At 59.6% G+C, this 5,213-nt stretch overlaps 1 non-coding gene across 1 annotated transcript; it reads right to left on the reverse strand.

Moving 5' to 3' along the window:
• Positions 1-787: 787 nt before the first annotated feature.
• Positions 788-2,618, reverse strand: LOC145656838 (18S ribosomal RNA). Its single transcript, XR_014122431.1, has one exon. It is a non-coding gene; the product is annotated as an 18S ribosomal RNA (ribosomal RNA).
• Between the last annotated feature and the right edge of the window lie 2,595 nt (positions 2,619-5,213).

Here is a 5,213-nt window from a genome sequence, read left to right on the forward strand (position 1 = left end):
CGAGTGTTGAAACGGGCGCGGGGTTGCGCTTTGCCCACACGCCCCACGTGGCAGACGAGTCAGTCTTTGAACCGCGGCCCTCCGCGCCCGCCCCGTCCGACCCCTCGAAAGGGGTGGAACTCACGTAGCGTGGGCCAAGCCCTAGGTACCTGCCGGGGGTCCCCCTGAGACTCCTTTCTGAGAGAGAGAAGCAGGGGAACCGGCTGCGCCACCCACCACCACCACGCCCCAGGACGCCGGTGGGCGGACGAACACAGGAAGGGCCATGGCCTGCCCCACGAGGAGCAGCGCTCGCAACCCCCCCGGAAAGTCCGCTCGTCAGCGAGCAAGGGGACGGGGATGAATGACAAGGACAACAAAATAGGAAAACCCCTCGCGGTGGACGGAGGCAGCGGCCGTGCGAGCGAGAGGGAGGGCGCGGGACAGACCCGTACGACCCGCTCGACTCGCAGGCGCTTCTCCTGCCGGCAAGGTGAGGGGAAACCGGCCTTCGCCCGACGAGCGGGGACGCCGAGTTTTTTGAACGACGCGTCTCTCGCGCTGGAACCCAGAGAATACCGGGGCCTGCGGGGGGGGGGTGCTGAAGGACGACGCGGAGGAAGAGGCGGAGGACGAGGAAGGGGTGGGAGGGACTAGGCTCCTCCTTTATGCCTTCTGTCCAGCCTGACCTGCAAGCGACCACGTGTAACAGCAACCCCGAAGACCCTTTCGACCCTGGGCCCCGACGCGGGGGGACGGCGAAGTCGAGGGGGTCGGGAGAGGAGGCACGCCGGACAGCGTTACCCGTTAATGATCCTTTCGCAGGTTCACCTACGAAAACCTTGTTACGACTTTTACTTCCTCTAGATAGTCAAGTTTGATCGACTTCTCGGCGCTCCGCCAAGGCCCGCGAGGAGCCCCGGCGGGGCCGATCCGAGGACCTCACTAAACCATCCGATCGGTAGTAGCGACGGGCGGTGTGTACAAAGGGCAGGGACTTAATCAACGCGAGCTTATGACCCGCGCTTACTGGGAATTCCTCGTTCATGGGGAATAATTGCAATCCCCAGTCCCCATCACGAATGGGGTTCAGCGGATTACCCGCACCTCTCGGTGTAGGGTAGGCACACGCTGATCCAACCATTGTGGCGCGCGTGCAGCCCCGGACATCTAAGGGCATCACAGACCTGTTATTGCTCCATCTCGCGTGGCTGAACGCCACTTGTCCCTCTAAGAAGTTTGACGCCGACCGCGGAGGGCCGCGTAACTATTTAGCATGCCGGAGTCTCGTTCGTTATCGGAATTAACCAGACAAATCGCTCCACCAACTAAGAACGGCCATGCACCACCACCCACAGAATCGAGAAAGAGCTATCAATCTGTCAATCCTTTCCGTGTCCGGGCCGGGTGAGGTTTCCCGTGTTGAGTCAAATTAAGCCGCAGGCTCCACTCCTGGTGGTGCCCTTCCGTCAATTCCTTTAAGTTTCAGCTTTGCAACCATACTCCCCCCGGAACCCACAGACTCGTGGTTTCCCTCACGCTGCCCGGCGGGTCATGGGAATAACGCCGCCGGATCGCGGGTCGGCATAGTTTACGGTCGGAACTACGACGGTATCTGATCGTCTTCGAACCTCCGACTTTCGTTCTTGATTAATGAAAACATTCTTGGCAAATGCTTTCGCTTTCGTCCGTCTTGCGCCGGTCCAAGAATTTCACCTCTAGCGGCGCAATACGAATGCCCCCGGCCGTCCCTCTTAATCATGGCCCTGGTTCAGGAAACCCACAAAATAGAACCGGAGTCCTATTCCATTATTCCTAGCTCAGGTATTCAGGCGAGAAGCGGGCCCGCTTTGAACACTCTAATTTTTTCAAAGTAAACGCTCCGAGCCCCGTCCGGACACCCAGCCAAGGGCATCCGGGGGGCACCGGGAGACAGGGTCTGAGACAGGCGGTGGCACGCCTCGCGGCGGACCGCCAGCCCACTCCCGACATCCAACTACGAGCTTTTTAACTGCAGCAACTTTAATATACGCTATTGGAGCTGGAATTACCGCGGCTGCTGGCACCAGACTTGCCCTCCAATGGGCATGGGTTTAGGATACGCTCATTCCGATTACAGGGCCTCGAAAGAGACCTGTATCGTTATTTTTCGTCACTACCTCCCCGTGTCGGGAATGGGTAATTTGCGCGCCTGCTGCCTTCCTTGGATGTGGTAGCCGTTTCTCAGGCTCCCTCTCCGGAATCGAACCCTGATTCCCCGTTACCCGTGGTCACCATGGTAGCCGACTATGGTACCATCGAAAGTTGATAGGGCAGACATTCGAATGAGACGTCGCCGCCGCGGAGGGCGCGCGATCGGCCCGAGGTTATCTAGAGTCACCAAAGCGGCCGGGGGGCCCGAGCCCCCCGGATGGGTTTTGGGTCTGATAAATGCACGCATCCCCCGAAGGGTCAGCGCTCGTTTGCATGTATTAGCTCTAGAATTACCACAGTTATCCGAGTAACGTGTGGAGCGATCAAAGGAACCATAACTGATTTAATGAGCCATTCGCAGTTTCACTGTACCGGCCGTGTGCACTTAGACCTGCATGGCTTAATCTTTGAGACAAGCATATGTTACTGGCAGGATCAACCAGGTAGTTTGCACCGTGGTCTGGGATGAACCACGAGTGACATCCGCCTCCCCTTCCGGGGGCTAGGAAGCAGCGGGTTGTAAGTGCGTGCGCCGTCAGGTCCAGACGCCATACAGGGCTACCCAGGACAGCTTCCGCGGCCAGTGTAAACGTGCTCGCGCACCGCCCTCTGGCCTTCGGACGCCGACCTCTCACCTTGATGCAAAGCTGTCCCATCCGGTCATGCCCGCACCGTACCCCGTCCACCTCCTCCGGAGGTGCGGACGGCCGACTCCAGGTGCTTTCGGCGTTCCCTCTCTTCACGCCGTTTTGATTTTCGTGGGCCGCTGGTGGGGGGACAAGGGAAAGACCTCGTCGAATTCCCTCCCCCCTAGCCTCGCTCAACCTACGTTTCGTGATGTAACCAAGAAGAGTGATTCGTGGGCCCAGGTAGGTTTGAAGAGGAGGCCAACAAAGCAGGGCACTCCCTTCCTCCCAAACCACAGACACCAGTATAGGACAACTGAGTAGACAGACTGGCCGTCTGAGTCTCCCCCAGAGAGTTCTGGGATGGGTTACAAATAACCCCCACCCCCCATCAGAGGCTTGACCCGCTAGAACCAGGGAGGATCTGTCAAAACCGCTCTCCACATCAGAAGTTCTGGATCAGCCGGGGCTGGTCGGCAGACGTCCACCTAAGGCCGTGGCCTAACCCCGTGTGGGGGGATAGCGCTCGCACCCGTACACGTGGACACCCGCTCGTCAAATGGCTGGCTCCTCACTTACCGTAGGGGGAATGGTTTGCCTACCCCTGGCGGGTCTGGTACTCCACTCTACCAAACAAGGAAGCAACACACCAATAGACCCCTGCAACACCGGGCAGCTTTGGGCAGTGTCACTACACTCCTCCTTGTTCTTCACGTTCCTTCCGTGGTGATTTTTTTTTTTTTTTCGTGGCCATTGCCGTGCATGGCTTCCCCATCGCTTTGCATGCTCTCCATTGCCTCGTGCTGCTTCACCATTGGTCTCACCTGGAGACCGAAGCCGCTCTCCCAGTAACCCGATGGTACCTGGCCAGAAAACCCCGTGCCCGATTTCATCTAGGACAAGGGCCAAACCACAGACCGTGCCCGTCCAGGGTCAACCCCTGGTCGGACAGGCCTGGTGGGTCGATACCATGGATGTGGCAGGCCGACGAGAATCCACTGGTACATTTACAAACACGCCCACCCTGGTGGCATGGCTGTACGACCCATCGTCGAAGCACGCTGCGGCGGACTGAGCCATTGGATCCAGTTGCCTGGGCGTACACTCAGCCCAACAGACGCACTCGGGTCGGGGAGAGCAAAGCAGACTGTGTGCCTGGATGTGCCCACTTCCATAGGGGAATCGGCATGATGGTTCACTTAACCCGAGGAGGGCTCCCCTCGCGGGATAAGCACCCCCCTCGGGGGATGGGGGGGGGGGGGGGGCATCCAGAGCACACCACTTTCCGGTAGGGGACAGGCGTTTGATCATGTGTCCGAGGGAGAGCTCCCCTTGCCGGCCGAACACCCCTCGGACTCCCCTTGGGCTTCCAGAGAACGCCACTGGATGAATTTAGTGCTTGGACCCCATTGATTCTCTTTGCTCTCCCATATACCCGACGGGACCTATTTGCAAAACCCCGTGCCAACCAGACCTCCAGGAAGGGGGCTGGCGGCTAACCATGCCCAGCAGGGTGCACCCTGGTCGGACACTTTGGGAGGGTCGAGAGCCTGGAAGTGCCACCCGGGGGAGTAATTCTGATTTCCGTTTTAATGCACTCAGGGACAGCCCGAGGACCTCTGTAGTGCACCTGAGGCGGACTGAGCCGTCGGGTCCAGGGGTCTGGAGTTCGGAACCTCCAGGGTTCACCTGGCTGTTCTCTTAGCCCGGCAGGGTGCACCCTGGTCGGACACTTTGGGAGGGTCGAGAGCCTGGATGTGCCACCCCGACGAGTAATGAGTTTTCCCTTCGTATCTCTTCCGGACCAGGTCCGATTCGCACGAAACTCGCTGGGCATGGCCAGGAGCGCCCCCTGCTGCCCACGCCACCGTCCCCGCGCTTCTACTCCCGAGGGCCGAGGAGACAGCGAAGCGTGGGTCGGGTCGCCTGCTTCCAGGGTCTCCCTGGTACTCTCCAGTCTCCCGAGTCCATCGGGTCCGACCTCGTATTTTTAGCCCAGACGGGGAATGAGAAAGGGGCCCCCGACCGCCCGAGGGCGGGCGCTCGCTTCTCAGCCTAGGAACGTCCGATTCCCACGAAACTTTTACGCCAGACGTTCCTGGCAGCGAGCGCGTTCAAAGGTGACCCGCGCTGCTTCTCTCCTCCCAAGGGCCGAAGAGATATTCGTCTTCAAACCCGACCGGCCCTGTGTTTGCCGCCCCGGCGGTTTTAAAAAATCATAGCGTAAAAACGGTGGGTGCGCTTCGCCTGCCGCTTGGACAGCGTTAAACGGCAGCCCCGGCTCTTTCCAAAGGGCCCTCAACCGACTTTCTGCTCCCAAGGAGCCCAGAGATATGAAACCGATAAATCAAAACCCCGTGCCAACCAGACCTCCAGGAAGGGGGCTGGCGGCTAACCATGCCCGGCAGGGTGCAC

This window comes from Electrophorus electricus, unplaced genomic scaffold (genome assembly GCF_041902795.1).
Source record: "Electrophorus electricus isolate QZ-2024a unplaced genomic scaffold, ASM4190279v1 Scaffold93, whole genome shotgun sequence".
Lineage (NCBI taxonomy): Eukaryota > Metazoa > Chordata > Actinopteri > Gymnotiformes > Gymnotidae > Electrophorus > Electrophorus electricus.